General features: G+C 35.3%; 1 pseudogene; it reads left to right on the top strand.

The window, feature by feature from the left end:
• The first annotated feature begins 3,457 nt into the window (after positions 1 to 3,457).
• Positions 3,458 to 10,467, top strand: LOC124985711 (ELAV-like protein 1; annotated as a pseudogene).
• Positions 10,468 to 16,884: the final 6,417 nt, after the last annotated feature.

The following is a 16,884-nucleotide window of genomic DNA, read 5'->3' as shown; positions in this document are numbered from 1 at the left end:
GCTGAGCATGGGAGCACAGTTAAAGTAACTTATTTTTACAATCAGGTTTATTATTACAATATTCTGGCTTAGCGTGATAATGGGAATTTTAAAAACAATCTACCAAGCCCTTAGTATATACAAGTATTATGATAAATATAGTAAGCAGAGTATCTCATGCTAATCTCCCAGTAACTTGATGTGATAGTTGTGAATGTTCTTCTCAATTTGCATTAGAAAAAAATTGAGTGAAGTAGATAATTGTACAAAGGTATAAACCTTTGAATTCACATTTAACTGATGAATAATTGCTCTCAACAACTGTACTATAAAGTAGTGGTTCCTCATTTTAGGAAAAAGAGATTTCAGGTGATTTACTTTAGGATCACACAACTCTGTGGCCATTGACCTGGGATTAGTGTCTAAGATCTCTGACTCTCTGACCTCTGATCAATACCAGCTGTTTCTAATGAGTTAAGCAGAAGACAGAAAGCTTAGAAGTAGACTAGCAATATTTTTTAGAAGGTGATATAATATTTAAGTGACTGAAAATAAGTACAGAGTTTATCCTGGATAATAAAAAGGGCAGGTTGCCAAAACCCCAAAAATCAATTCCTCTGATGGAAATGCTTACAAACTCACTCTTATTACAGAGACTCACCATAGCTGTGCCAATACGTGCTAATGAACCCATGTTATCTCCAGATTCTGCCCTCATCTTTCAAGAAAGTCCTCAGATTAACAACTGCTCTCCCTGTACTTAGACACTCTGGGTCACTTTTTCCCTTCTGATTTTCTTTTCTTCACTCTTCAGCTCTTTTTGACCTTTTTGATTTTCTTTTCTTCCATGAAAATTTAGCTTTCAATAAAACAGAAAGGAAATTTATTGTTTTTAACTGTACATACATTCATTACAACTTGAGTTTCCAAACAACCATTTAAGATAAGATTTAATTCATTTTTATATAAGAAAACAAATTCTGAATGCTAAAGTGATTTGCCAAATACCATGCAAAGACAGAGAAAAAATTTTAACATGAGACATTTGGACCAAAAAAATTTTCACTCTCCAATTTCACTCCTTTTTGTAAAAATAAATATCTTGATTTTTCTTGGGATAGATCTGATTTATCACTTTTGCCCTGGTGTCATTATTACTAGTATGCTCTTCTGCTCTCAAAACTGTCTTCGGTTGATAGATAAGTGTGCCTATCCAGTGTGCTTACTGAGCACAGACGATTAACTGCAGATAATGATAATATACTATAGATTTCCAAAAGGTACAAGAAAGGATTGTTTTCTTCATAAATAAATGATAAATGATTGAGGAGTCAGCTTTCTGGCATTGTGACAAAATACCTAAGATAATGAACTTATTAGAAAAAATATTTTATTTTGTCTCATGGTTCAAAGGTTTTAGTCCATGGCTGCTTGAGGCAAAGCAGCACATCATGGTCAAGAGCAAGTGGTGGAAGAAGCTATTTGCCTTATTTCAATTGGGAAATAAAAATGGAAGAGAGGTACAGGATTGAAGAACATTCCCTTCAAGGGCATGATCCTGATGACCTAATTTCCTCTCACTAGGCTCCATCTATTAAAGGTTCTACCACATCTTGATAGTGCCATAGACTGCAGATCAAGCCCTTAACACATGGGCCTTTGGGGCACAAGCAAGATGAAAAGGGTAATAAGGAGATAGATATATTTACTCTGATTTGAACATTACAAGTATGTACACATATAAAAACATTACATGAGAATCCATAAATCCATAAATATGTAAAATTTCTAAGGTTTTACTAATTATTTAAAATAAATTAAAATACTTTACTTATAAATTATTATTTAATATATAAATTATTTATTTTAAAAGAGCCTCAATTTTATTGATAAAGTAATTCTCATTTCTTTGGTGAACCAACTCCATTCTCCACATGACTCCTTGATCAATCTCTGGTTGGATGGGACACTTTGTTTAAAGGAAATGAAAGCATCATTTTGCATGAGCACACACACATAGGCTGATCTTCCTTCTTTTAGGATTGGTTAGTATTTCTATGATCTTACAACCCAAGGATGGGGAGCCTGAGATCTTCTGAGCCCATGTTAGATCTAGCCTGATTCCCAAACCCTCTTCATGCTTTTCTTAATCCTAAAGAATTAGGCCCCTGGGCTTTAAGTAGGACTTTTATTGTTGTACATAAAAACTTAGCTCAATTTCACTGAAAAGCAACAATGGATTTAGCACATAATTGAAAAGCACAAAGGGAGAGGTCTTGGGGCACCTTTGAAATCAGAGACTCAACCCATGTCTTTATGACATATTCTCTCTCTCTCTCTGACTCTCTGTCTTTCAGTACATGTCTGTCTATCTTTCTCTTGCTCTCCTTTAAGTTGCTAGTGCTTTGTTCTGTATGGACTTCATTATTCTCAAGCACTGTGGTAACAGGAAGGCCCCAAGCAGTTTGAGGCTTATGTTGATACTAGCAAAAAGTGGGGCTTTTTGCTCTTATTGAGATGATTTGGGCCACATGCTCATTTCAGAATGGATCACTGTTGTCAGGGGTAGAGGTAACTTATCATCTGAAGTTCATCTCAGGTCTATAATGTGATGTTATTTCTAACCCAAAGACACAGAGTAGGATAATGGCACTTCCCTAAGGAAGATAAGGATAGCAAAGTAGGTATGGGTGCTAGGAAATAAAATATAAAGCTATGTATTATTCTACTTCTTTAATCAAAATTTAAAATGTACATGTAATAAGTAGGATGGAGTTTAGATAATGAAAAATATTATTTTCTCACAAATAAAATGAATTAAAATTCATCATAGTCACTTACAATTTTAGAAAAAAAAACTGGTATTTCCATGTTTTCTCAGACTTAAGGCTTTAACAGTATTGACCCACTTATTCTAAATGTCTAGCTCATGCCTCTTTAACTTTGAAAACACATTTATGGTCATAATTCCATCATTGCTCACTGATTCTGAGACCATGTACTCTTCTTCTGCTTTGCCATATAGGGTATTCTTAGATCAGGGTAGATACTTGTGTATGTAAAGAACAAGTAATGATGGAAAATTCAAGATTGCACGTTCACTAAAGGCTGAGCTTTCTCCTCATCTTTGTCTTATTCTGAATCCTGCTCTACCAGTTGCTCACAGGATGCATCACTCATGGTAGGTGAATAGTACAGTTTTGTTCAAGACACCCTACCTATTCTTGGATTTTAACATAGTATCTTAACAAAACAAGTGATTAACAAGAAGATGCAGTATTTTAGGGACACTGTTTAATTTTAAAGAAAAAAAATATGACACCAGGAATGCAAATGTGTTCTGCTAGAGAAATTAATTAAAAACTCAAATAAGTTTGATGTACTTATGATATAAAAATTTACTGAGGGTGTCTATTGTGCCAGATTCATTGATTACAAAAGGTCTCTGGTCTCAGAGCATACCTGTTAACAAAGGCACATGGACAGAGAAAACCAATTTATCATGGAAGATGTTCTTACTCTGGTAAACATCACAAATAAAGAGGAAACACCATCGGAATGCACATTCCTGCAGTCTCTAAAGCAAAGCTCTGGAGTGGGACGTGAGTAGTACAGACTTGTAAGATTCAGGTGACTTGTGTCAGGCAACCAAATCTGCATGTTTGATTCAAAAGTTTTCTAGCTAGAATGGCTCAAAGATCCCTTGAGTTCTTTCCTACTCCACATCTTTGAATAATTAGTAAGATGTTCTGCTCCAACAGGCACTCCTTTACTAATGACACAGAGAATAAGGTACACCAATGAACATTTCACTGAGTCATTTTCAATGTTTGCAGAGTGCAAGAAGCTGTTTAAGATTCCTCAGGATTTATGAAATATTGTCTTTGTGGAAATGAAATACACAGAGCCAGGCTGATGAAGAAAAGCATTAGTTAACACTTGTATTTTGTTGAGAGTTTATTAACAAAGTTTAGTTTTTGTTGCAGTTTTAAATCTGGGTCTAATATATTTCCCAAATGCTATTATTGTTGTGACCGTTTGCATGTTAAATAGGAAACTATTGTGAACTGTCACTAACCTACCACTATTGTCTCAGGGAGTTACAAAAACATGCAGTTGTATTTCAAGTATCCTTCTCCTTTCCCCCTTCTTCTTAAAACTGTTAGAAAGTCAATTGAGATAAGAAGAAAACATATTAATTCCTGTAACTCAGAACAACCAGGATTAAGGGGAAAACTGTGCTTTTCCTGTTTCAGTAACTCTGTATGGAGACTCCTTAACTCTACAAAGAAGTGGGAGGAGAGGAGAATGTACAGCCAAGCACAAGTTTGCATAACTACAGTTTGGCCATCACAGAAAGGACAAACCTTTTCTAATCTGAAGGAAAACAGCATGGTTTGTGTCATAAATCCAGTCCTTGGAACCATTCACCATGGCTGATGGGTATAGCCCTGTGATAAGAAGCCCTACTAGGGTAACACAATGTAATAGAGAGAAGTAGTTCCTCTAAAGAAATATGTGTAGAGTGTGGTAAGAGTCAATACTGGAGTCCTCCTTACAGAAGGAGAAAACTGATGGTAAGCAGAATGAATCAAAGAATGCCCACTGCACATTCCCTGAGTACTAATTCTCCAGTCACAGAATGTTGTTTCACAGAAAGCCTCAACACAAGTTCAGATTTCTTAGCAAAAACTTTGTTCTCTGGGGCTATACAATAGAAAGCCCACAGAAATCACAGGAAAATATTGGCTTAATTTTATTTTTATTTTTAAAAAAGTTACAGACAATAAAACAAAGTATAAAAACTTAGTACTTCATTTAGTCATGTTGAAAGTATACACAAGTGGCCTTTTTTTTATTATAGTTTCTGTCACCTACATAGCCTCAAACAATATTGGTTTTATCTTTGCTCTTTTTTGATCCTCAGAATTTCTTTCCATGTTTTAAAATAATTGCTCCTCTCTCTCCGAGAATTTCCTTTGCTTTTATGTCCTGGCACATTATCTTCATTTAATGTGTTAGTAGTTGAATGATTTCAACTCTTTGTGTCACTAGTGCCTTAACGGGAAAAAATTCAACAAGCTTTCAGTGAAGTAATCAAGTTCTATTGCTATGATTTCAACACACTCCTAGGTGCAGGATTATTCCAACTGGTGGACTATAATTTTTGCTCTGCCAAATTGGGATAGGTCTTCACAGACTTTGAAAATCTTTCAGCCTTCCAAACACAAATGCAAAGTATTTAGCAGTTTCTTTTAAAATTGATATGTAAGGATGACTTTCCTTCCTTTCATTAGATGTTTCCAGATAGGTAGACCACCTTTCTGTCAACCTCAAGCATATCTGCATGAAGCTTCAGCTCTTCTTATTTAGCCATCTAGGTCTTCTTTGCCCTGAACAGCATCCTCCTCCCCTAGAGGCAATGACAGTACTATTTACAAACCTTTTCTGATGGAAGAAGTGATTTTCTGCTTGCATGCAGCAACAAAAGGATTTCCTTTCCCCTTGACACTTTTTAAGCAATAATATTAAACTTTGTTCAGGTTATAAATATCACCACATACTTATGTGAATATTATGTAAGAAGTATGTTTTAAGACCTGTAAAATAAAGGTAAATACTATCATCATATACCTGTAATTACTATCATTGAATGAATTCATTATTGTCAACTCTGAGGTCTGAAGTCAGTGAAGAACATCAATTAAGACAACCAAATAAGGAATTTGGGACTTTTCATAACTTTATCCACACGGGATAAACAATAAACAAATCGAACAGGTGTTTAGTGGAAATGTGCAAATTTGATGACTTCAATTGTTTGATATGATTGAGAAAAAATTTTTAAAAATGGACATTTTTTTTAACCTGGACAGAACATTAGAAGATTAGCAATTCATCTCCAGTTGTATCAACATGACTATGATTCTATTTGCATATTAGATGCTTCTGAAAGCATGTGATGACTTTATGACTATTTTTAAATGCATCTATTACTAAGAAAGGTTTAAGAAACCACTAAGACCTAAGTAGCTCAATGGACAAAAAAGTAGAGATGAAAAAATCATTTTGAAATTGTGAGTTGAACAATGAAGTCCATAAAATGATTTCACTTATGTATATGACAAACAAATCTATATCCCTACATTTGACCAAATTAAATACCTACCATCTATTGAATATCCTGTTCACTTTTAAGATTTTGTTCTATCAAACACTGAATTTTCACCTGTTCAGTTAAAAAAGAGTATTTAGGTCCAATAGCAAATTAATATTTAGGGGAAGTTGATCATTCTAACCTCAGTTTTCAAATGCATAAAGTGGAGAGAATAGTGAATTAGCATTTCATACATTGAAAGTGATTAAATAAATAAATGGATATAAAGTTATTCCTAGGATACTACTTAGAACTTGTAAAATTCACTGTAAATATTATGTTCTTATTATAAATGAACAAGTTCTGCTTTCCTCACTAAGTCTTAAAAAAATAAAAAGATTATTTCTGTAATCTAAAATCTACAAATCTACTATGTTAGTCTTGCAATGTAGTATTAGATTAGGTATCTGAAGACCTTGATCATTTTCTATACTTCAGAACACAAACAGCACTTTAGAATTTCTGCTTTTGAATTTTGATAATAATAACTACATGATTATGTATATGTAGTCCTTTTTTTTTCTTGTACCAATTTGAGCTTTTCCCCCATTCCACTAAAATTAAAAAAATATTAATGGCATTTCCAAACAGGTTGTTATGCAATTACCATTAGTCATACTAGACTCTATTCAAGTTATAATTTTAAACTGTTATTAACAATATGTTGTTAGGAAGCTATTAATATTACAAAAGCCATTCAAGACCACAGATAATTTTGGATGCTTTAATAGTCATAAACACATATATCTTAGGTGGAGGGAGGGGTGATCTCACTCAGAGTTATTTTTTTCTTGAATATGAAAGTAGCATGTCATTGTCTAGTAAGGGAGTAATTCAGCAGTTACAAAATAGAAATTGTTCTTCAATTTCATGTTTACAGGAAAAGTTCTTCTAAAACCATGGGTCCCAGTGTCATGTATAACTAATACTAGATTTCTCAGATAACTTGGAATGGAACCAACATTTGACCCAGCTATCCCACTCCTCAGTTTACACCCAAAGGACTTAAAGTCAGCATACTACAGTGATGCAACCACATCGATATTTATAGCAGCTCAAATCACAAGAGCTAAACTATGGAACCAACCTAGGTGTCCTTCAACAGATGAATGGATAAAGAAAATGTGAGAGATACATATATATACACACACACATTCAGAGAGAGGATGGAATATTATTCAGCCTTAACGAAGGTTGAAATTATGGCATTTGCAGGTAAATGGATGGAGTTGGAGAATATCATACTAAGTGAAATAAGCCAATCCCAAAAAAACCAAGGCCCTAATGTTTTCTCTGACATGCGATGCTACTTCACAATAAGGGGGAGTGGTGGCGTTAGGGAGGAATAGAGTTATTTTATATTAGGTAGAGGGAAGTGAAGGGAGGGGAAGGGGAAGGAGAATAGGAAGGATAGTAGAGTGAAACAGACATTATTACCTCATGTACATATATGACTGCATGACCCATGTGATCCTATAATATGTGCAATCAGAAAAAAGTGAAATTATACTCCATTTATGTGTGATTTATCAAAATGTATAAATGAATTCTACTGTCATGTTCAACTATTAGAACAAATAAAAAACAATTTAAAAAAGAATAAAGGAGGTAGGTTTATTTGTTTGCCAAATCTTTGACAATAGCTTCCACTTAACTTCTTATATTCCTCTGGATGAGGTTTTAGCAGTGAAATGCTAGTTTGGGTGAAAGGCTTTCTTGAAAGTATTGTGTGCTCTAAAATGCTCCATTTTAACTACCACCTTTTAGGTTGGGATTTGAGCAGCTATAAGAGAGAAAGCAAAACGACTGAGGCAGCGGGCAGTGCACCAACAGCGACCAAACAGGGGCAGATAAACTTCACTGACCCTTAGGTCCACCTATCACACAGCAGAACCCCCGCCTATAAAGACCATGGGCAGCTGGGGCCATGTGGGATTTTCTCTGGCTCTCCATCCTGACCTGTACCCCAGCCCTCGCCCTGGAGTTTACCCCACCCATTTGTTTCCTCTCATAACACAACCCACATGTTTTTCTACCCCTACTGTTTAATATTTACTGAACTTTTGTGTTCTCAGAAGCTATTGGCATGTTGGAATTTTCAGTAGCATGTATGTTATCTCACGGAAAGGTGTCACATCAGGGTCTAGTTCCCAGTACTTCCGGGACTGGGAGTTTATTTTTATTACTTTTGTTGATGTTGCTATTACTGATTATGATTACTGATGTTGCTATTTTATTTTAATGTCATCAATGCTAGATTTAAGCAAAGTTGGAAATTGTTTATATTTATTAGGTATTTGCATTTCATCTTCTATTGGTTCAGATTTCTTGGACCTTTAATAATTACTTTTTCCTAAAGTTTTTCTACAGCTTTTTATATATTTTTAAATATTTGTTATATGTCAAATTTTTCTCTTTCAGACAAAACATTTTCTGCCAGCCTATCATTGTCTATTTACTTTGTTTAAAAGGTCCTTTTACAATATAAAATAATCAGATGACTTTAATGATATATTTGCTCCTGGGAGTAAGGTCTTTCCAAAAAATTTCTTCTAATACTTATTTTTTAAAATTTTCTTCATTAAGACATTTACCACGTAGTTCGTAAAAATGCATTTTGCATACAGCATTGTATAAAGGAATGCATTTATTTTTCAAGCTAACTCAAGCAAATATAATAATTTACTAAGTAATATTTTTCTGCTTGACTAAAAATCACCTATATTATGTAAATTCTCATTTATTTGTTTCCTATTTGTGAACTCTATTGTTTTACTGATTTTTCTATTATCCTTTGTCAATTTAAACTGAGAAACATTTTTTATAATTTAATAGTAGGTATTAGTATTTAATAAGATTATTTCATTGATTATTTTCTTTTTTAATGTTTTATTGATTGCTTTTACAAATTTACTTTTCATATAAAATTTACATTTAGTTTGCTCTTTTTCCCACCATGTTCCCCAAAAAAGCTGGTTGAAAGTCCATTAAGTGTATATATTTATTTGAGGTATGAAGTTTACTTAATATTGAGTCTGCTCCTCCAATATTATCAAAAGCATTCAATTTTTCAGTTCATATTTTATATTCTTATAAATGCTTATAATTCCAGTCCAGACAAGATACTGTGGATAGTTTCTCTGTTCTTCCTCATGAAATACAACTGTAACACTAGGAGTAGTGCAAGAGGCAGTCCAAGGAGTCCTTTGGGAGTTTTGAAGGGGACAGAAAATTGATTTGAGACGCAGGACTGGAAGAAGCGCACAGCAGCAGCGAGCCTTGTGTTCCCCCACAGAAGGAGGCAACCAAGGCCTCTCACTTCCCCACTCAACCTAACAAGACAAGACAGCCCTCATAAACTCATTCCTTCCCCAGATCACTCCAACAACACCAAGAAAGACCATGGGAAGTTGATGAAAAGACAAGCTGCAGACTTGGAGAAATATTTACAAATTAGGTATTCAACATAGGATTCATGGTTCCAATGTATAAAGATTTTCAAAACTCAACAGTAAACAAAACAAAACAAAATGAGCAAAAGAACAAAAATCACACAAACATGAAAAAAATGTTCTGGATCATTAACTATCAGGGAATTGCAAATATAAACCAGGAGGAGATATCTTTGCATACTTAACTACAATAACTTAAAAAAATGTGAGAAGAATGGGCAGAGGGGAACTGTTAGTGCCAGCCCACATCCAGATTTTTAAGAAATCTAATAATGACTAATGGTTAAAGAACACATAAGATAAGACTGCAGGGACAACATTGGGAGAATGAGTAATTTTCAACTACTTCCCTCAGAATATGACCCAGGATGAGTTGCAGAGTCTGTTCAGCAGCACTGGTGAAGTTGAATCTGTAAAACTTTTTCAGGATAAAGTAGCAGGACACTGTTTAGGCTATGGTTTTGTGAATCTCGTGACTGCCAAGGGCTAGGATCGATCAGCACGCTGAATGGTCTGAGGCTTCAGTCAAAAACAGTTGGTGTGTCATATGCTCACCCAAGCTTTAGAAGTCATCAAAGATACCAACTTGTACATTAGTACAACCATGACCCAGAAGGATGTGCCGAATCATCAACTCCTGGATCCTTGTGGATCAGATCACAGGTTTATCGAGAAGAGTTGCATTTATCCAGTTTGACAAATGGTTGGAAACAGAAGAGGCCATCGCCAGTTTCAATGATCATAAACCTCTAGGTTCCTCCAAGTCCATCACAGTGAAGTCTGCAGTCAATCCCAATCAGAACAAAAATGTGATGCTGCTCTCACAACTGTACAGCACCTGCAAAGTGGTTACAAGGTCCAGTTCATCCCCAGGCCTAGAAGTTCAGATCTGTTCTTGGGGTGTAGATCACATGAGTGAGTTTTCTGGTGTCCATGTCCCAGGAAATGCCCTTTCAGGCTGGTGCAAGTTATTCTGCAACCCTGGGGAATATGCTGCTTGAGGGGATCCTCTGGCAGATGTCTGCCCCTTTGACACATTAACCAATGTCTAAGTGATTTGCTATTTCAACACCAACAAGTGCAAAGGGTTTGGTTTTGTGACCATGACAAACTGTGAAGAAGCTGCAATGGTCATAGCAAGTCTGAGTGGCTACTGTCTGGGCTACAAAAGCTTACAGGTTTCCCTCAAAACCAACAAGTCCTACAAATAACTCACCCATGTTTTTGGTTTGTTTGTTTCTTTTTTTTGGTGTAGAGTAGATAATTAAGAGTGAAGAAGTTATAACGTTTTTGTTGGTGTACAACTCATTTTGGGCCAATTTTGACCAAGTGTTTGTAGTTTAAATGAGAAGTGAAACGATTTTTATACTCTGGGCTGAAACTCACATGTTCAAATGTTGGAAATCCCACAAGGTTAACCAATATTAAGTTTCTTAAGTGATTTTCTTTAATATATAAATTAAACAGAAACCTAAGTAGACTGCATTGACTAACAATCCCTCTGGATGGTGGGGAAACTGAAACATGCTTTACTTCTAAGACGAAGGTGCTCCTTTCAATCAATGTCTCCACAAACTGGATTTTTAAAAAAATGAGATTAGTTTTTTTTTTTTTTTGGGGGGGGTGCTGGGGAAATTAGTTTTTAATCTAAAGATATTAGATGCTGAGTGTGCATTTTCTCAACCACTTCAACATTTTAAGCAACATATACTTTGGTTGACAGCAAATTGTTTTCCTAAATGGTTCCCAGTGCCACTTCTGATCACTCAGTCTTGGACTTTGCTGAATGCTCTTGGGAGTGGCTGTCCAACATGGGCCACTACCAGGAAGGGGAGGTCCCACACATCAGGCCATGCTGGGCCTTCCAAAGAAGGACACATAGGTGTTTCATAAGCCTGGGCACCAATGGGAATGGACCTATGAGTTTTAGGAAAATTCCAGTATATTTCAGTCAGTCCTGAGTTGTAGTCATGCCTGAAGATGTCCAGCTTCTCTGACATCCAGAATTTCTGTCCACACATTGCACGCACAGGGCCCCACACATCAGAAACCATCGCTCACAGTGATTTCTCAAGTATCCAAGAGCATTTAGCATAGCTTGAATGCATAAAATAGTTCTATTTTTTAGTAACACAAAACATTTGAGCATTGTATTTCTCCCATCCCTCCTTGAGAACATTAGACATTTTTCTTAGTTGGATTTTATTTTGGAATTTTGCTTTCATGTGAACACTCAGCAGAAAAGTACTTCTAGCCAGTTAAATCTACTAACAAAAACCTTTAATTTGTAGTTTAAAGATTAACCCTCAAAATTCTCCTTATAACTGCCTTGACATTTTTGGTTTCTCTATTCTGTTAATTTTATTTTGCCTTTTTTTGTGCTTGTTGTTTGTTTTTACTTTCGCAAGAAAGATCATTAAATTTGATTTTGTTTTGCTTGAAAAAATAAAGAAAAAAATGCATCGCTGGTGGGAACATATATTGACCATGGTGGTGGATACATTAATTTGTGTACATTTGATAAAAGTATCTAAAGCTAAATACACAGGCACATATACACTAGAGAAAGTGTAAGTAAAACTGAAGAAATATGAATAAGATTAGTGGTTTGTGTCAAGGTCAACTGCTTGGTTGTGACATTTTACTATAATCTTGCAACATGTTATATTTAGGGGAAACTCAATAAAAGACACATGAGATTTCTATTTATTACAATTGCCTATGAACCTAAAATTATGCTAATAAAATTTTGCTTAAAGTAGCAGTTTTTAAAATAGAAGTCATCTATTTTCCTTGTTAAAATTATTTAGTTATTTTGTAATTTGTGTTATCATTATTTTGGAGATTTGAATTGATAACTTCAAATATAGACAAAATGTTTGATTAATGTAAAGTAATTCAATGTCTTTGAACTATCAACAGGGTTGGTTATATTTACAAATTACAGGAGGAAAACATTTTATTATCCTAGCTTGAATCTCAGGCAAGAAATTTGAGTATGTGTGAAACATAACTTACTTAAATTTATGAATTCATTTGTTTTTTTAGGATAATCTTGAATTATATTTTGAGATCTATTGCACTTCCTGGTGGAAATTTAATCTGAGGCACTTCAATTCTCTCTGAGTTCTTTGAAGAAGAGGCAGGGTATTGAAGTACTATGTCCATCATAGTCTGTGGTGGAGGGGTACTGTCTGTTATTTGTTATTCCACCATGCTGAATCCTTTGAGAAGTACGTTTTATCTATTACACTCTTTTTTTTTTTTATGTGTTTGTGTGTCAAAATAACTTATGCACAGTTTCTAAAGTTCCAGCATCCTTTCAGTAAATGTCAGTCCCCTCTCAAGTGTCCAAAAAATATTTGGCTTCATTCATTGCACTCATATCACTTTGGGTCTAAATGAAACTTTATGTGGCTTTTTAAGACCCTTTTCTTCCTGAGAGCTATTCACAGATAAAGGCGATACCATTCTGCTCTCTTTGTATTGGGATGAGAGGCATTCTCAATTCTCTCTGCAGAAACACTTCACATAATGAACACTGTATGAGTTTCCTGTTGCTTACTGTAAATAAAAAATGATTCAAAATTTAGTGGATTAAAATGACACATATATTATATCACTAATGGTCAAGAATCTAGCAAGAGCTGTTTCTCTGACTCATGGTCTGTCTCAATGTTGCAAAAAGGTGTCATTCAGGGCTGCAGTTATCTCCAACTATCTCACATGGCTGATGACAGATTTAGACTTTTAATTGAGGACAAATAGAGACCGGTTCCTTTACATCTGGGTTTCTATATAGGACCACTCACAACGTGACAGCCTACCTCCTCCAAAGTGAAGTCTCCAAGAAGGAGAATTCTGTCAAGATGGAAATGATAGTCCCCAATGGCATCCTGTTAATTTCACAATATTGTATGTGATATAAGGAAGTTACCTGCACCAACCTACATTCAAATGGATGGGATTACACAAAGACCTGACACTAGGTGGCACAGATGTTTGGGGACCATCTTGGAGGCTGCATACATTGACATACTTTCAAATGCCATGCCTGAAACCAGGGCAAAGAGGAAGTCTGAACTCTTGCTGTGTCGCTGGGAAGGTTACAGACTGTCTCTGCTCTGGAATAATCAGAACTTCCAATGTCCTGCTGTCCTTCAGTTTCCACTCCCTTTTCACTCCCATGCATGAATTGGTCCTGGAATGGGTCTAAGTCCTGAGTTTAAGACTTAATTAAGGGCTGGGGAGATAGCTCAATCGGTAGAGTGCTTGCCTTGCAAGCACAAGGCTCTGGGTTTGATCCCCAGCACTGTGAGAAAAAAAAAAAAAAAAAAGGCTTAATTAGTTCCTGGTAGTTTTGATTTAGTATGGAAGTAATTCAGTATGTCTCTTCATCAGTTTTTCAAAATTTATTGTTTATGCCCGAGGTCCTTCAAGGCTTGGACTTTTGGAACCCAATTGAACACACATTCTCACCTGTCTGGAAACAACTTGAAATAATCTTTATCATCTATACCTCACTATTTCAGATAAGATGATCACCCATCTCCTAATAAATGAGATTACAGATTGGAATCCTTCCTGAATTTATTCTTCTTTCTTTGTTCTTTTCATTCTGTCTTTTTGATATTGTTAAAATCATTCCCATCTTTCCATTCCTGCTGCTATTTTCTAATTTCAGGTCCTCTAATCCTTATATAAGCTATTAAAAGATTTTGTCATTGTTGTTGGTAGAATTTTCTATTGCCTGTTGTGACCTATAATCCATTTCAAACCTCCCTACCAGATTTATCCTTAATGCAGATATTTAATTCCACCAGACATATCAAAAACGAAACAAACAAACAACAGAAACCTAAATGAATCCCTCTCTCCCATAGATTAGGGCTTGAATATTTTAACCTGGAAATTAACACTTTTTAAAATATATCCTTATCTTTTTTATGACTTCCATTTCTTTGTCTCGCAACCTAAGTTCTAGTCAAACTGAACAACTTGTGTGTCTCTCTCTACACCCTACCCTTCTCCAACTCTGACAACTGGTTTATAAGTCCCCTCTATCTGTAATTTTTCATTATCAGATTCAATAATTTATCAATTATTTATTATACAGCTTAACTACTATCTCTTTTCTGAAATTCACTACCTCTCTCGCTCTCTCTATCTCTCTCTTTCTGAGTGACTCTATTACTTGACATTAATCTCATTCAATCTCTTCCTTATTTAAACCTCACCTCCTTGAAGCCAGATACTATGATTTAGGGATTTTTAACCTCATGGCTTTATCAAATAACATTTCATACAGTAGCTATTGAATGCTTACTGTTAAATGAATGTTTTTCTATAAAATTAACTAGTTTTGACTAATTGAAATAGTTGATTAAATTGCTACAGAATGGACATGGTTAGATATTTTTAAGCATCAAAAACTTTGGGTTTAAAAGAAAGAACTTTGGGTTTTTCAACTTATATAATAGCTTTCAGCTGAGACGTTCATTGTTTCTTTTAGTTCAAACTCTATTACAAACTAGAATGTATTTTGGAAGCTTTGTAAGACACAGTTCTTTATCACTGGTTTTTCTTAGTCTTGGTTCTCAATATAGCTTAGCATCTAATGCACTCAAAGCAAATAGAATAAAAGGGAATAGAATCACTGACATAATGCCCTATGAATTTTTCTTCAACCCATACTCTTCTACCCTGTCTTGGTCACTTTGTGTGTGTGTGTGTGTGTGTGTGTGTGTGTGTGTGTGTGTGTACCAGGGATTGAACCCAGGGGTGCATAGCCACTGAGACACATCCCCAGCCCCTTTTATATTTTATTTTGACACAGGTTCTCTATGAGATATTCAGGGCCTTGTAAGTTCCTAGGCTGGCTTTGAAATTGCAATCCTCCTGCCTCGGCCTCCTGAGCCACTGGGATTACAGGTATGTGCCTCTATGCCTGACTTGGTCACATTCTTAAGAGACTTCCTGTCCTTGGAACTCTAAGAGTAAAGACCAAAGGGAGAAGGGCTTCACTTTATTTTCACATATTGACAGCCAGGCTCCCCCATGAAAGTTCATTCATTAATGATAAACTCAAGGTTGGTCTATAAGATAGGAACACTTTATGAAATCTACTGTAGCAAGACTTTGCTGAGACACAGATGCTCAGATACAGAGTTAGAAAAGAACGTCTTTATAACTGTGATCATTATAATAATTATTGGCATTTAATGAATTTTACTTTTGCCAGACTCCAAGTGGATCTCATGTAATCCTTGTAATAGCCCCACGAAGTAGGTGCTATTTACATCATTTTACATTGGTGAAATTTGGTGCTAAAAGTGGTCAAGCTATTCATGACAGGAAGTATGCAATAAAGTGTATGTGTTTTGGAAACAGACAAATCAGACCCAAATCATGACTACCTTTATAACCACTTGAATGTATTTTTGTATTTTGTGTGTGTGTGTGTGTTTAAAAGAGAGATATCAATATTTTACCATAATAGTTATATGGTAGACAGAATTTAAGGTGACCCTCATGATCTCCACCACTTGTTTTTTACATTCTTGTAAAATCTCTCCCTTTCTTTTCAGTGTAGATGGGCCCTGTGACAAGCTCCTAAGCACTGATATGTGGTAAAGATGACACTATATGCCTTTACATAAGCCTACATCTTTCTAACTGACTTACTTTAGCACTGTGCCTCCTTATTGACTTGATGAAAAAAACAACTATGACAAAGACTAACAGGACAAAGAACTGAAGGGTTACTCTGGGAGCTGAGCTTCCGGCTTTTAAACGGAAGGACCAGGAATCAGCCAACAACCACTTGAATCTGAAGGGAAATTAGAAGCTCAAAGTAGACTATAGCTCTGCTGACACCTTGATCTCAGTGATCCAGAAACATTAGACAGTAAAGTTGTGTTCAAATTTCAAACCCATAGAAGATGAGACATGATAAAAGTACAGCATTTTCTTCTAGACTTTTTAATATTGTGTTAATCATTATATGTGGAGAAAAACTAACACATATTTTAATATGTGGAAGTGGTACTTTTGCAATAAATACAAAAAAAATGTGACAGCAACCTGGAAACAAATGCTTTTGAGAAACATGACAGAGAAAAGAGAACACCTTAATTATCTAGAATAGAGAGCATCTAAAATGTGTTCTGGGAGGATACTGCTGGTGACAGCATAGAAAAAAGAGAGAAACATGATTTTGAAAAATAGTGAGGAAAGTTCCTATTAGTTAGTGCCAGAAAGTGTAGCAAAATTGTCCCTGGAAGTTTTGAGAAGGAC

The sequence above is a fragment of the Sciurus carolinensis genome, chromosome 5, assembly GCF_902686445.1.
Source record: "Sciurus carolinensis chromosome 5, mSciCar1.2, whole genome shotgun sequence".
Taxonomy (NCBI): Eukaryota; Metazoa; Chordata; class Mammalia; order Rodentia; family Sciuridae; genus Sciurus; species Sciurus carolinensis.
The sequence above is the reverse complement of the archived record's forward strand: the minus strand, read 5'-3'. Positions and strand labels throughout refer to the sequence as shown.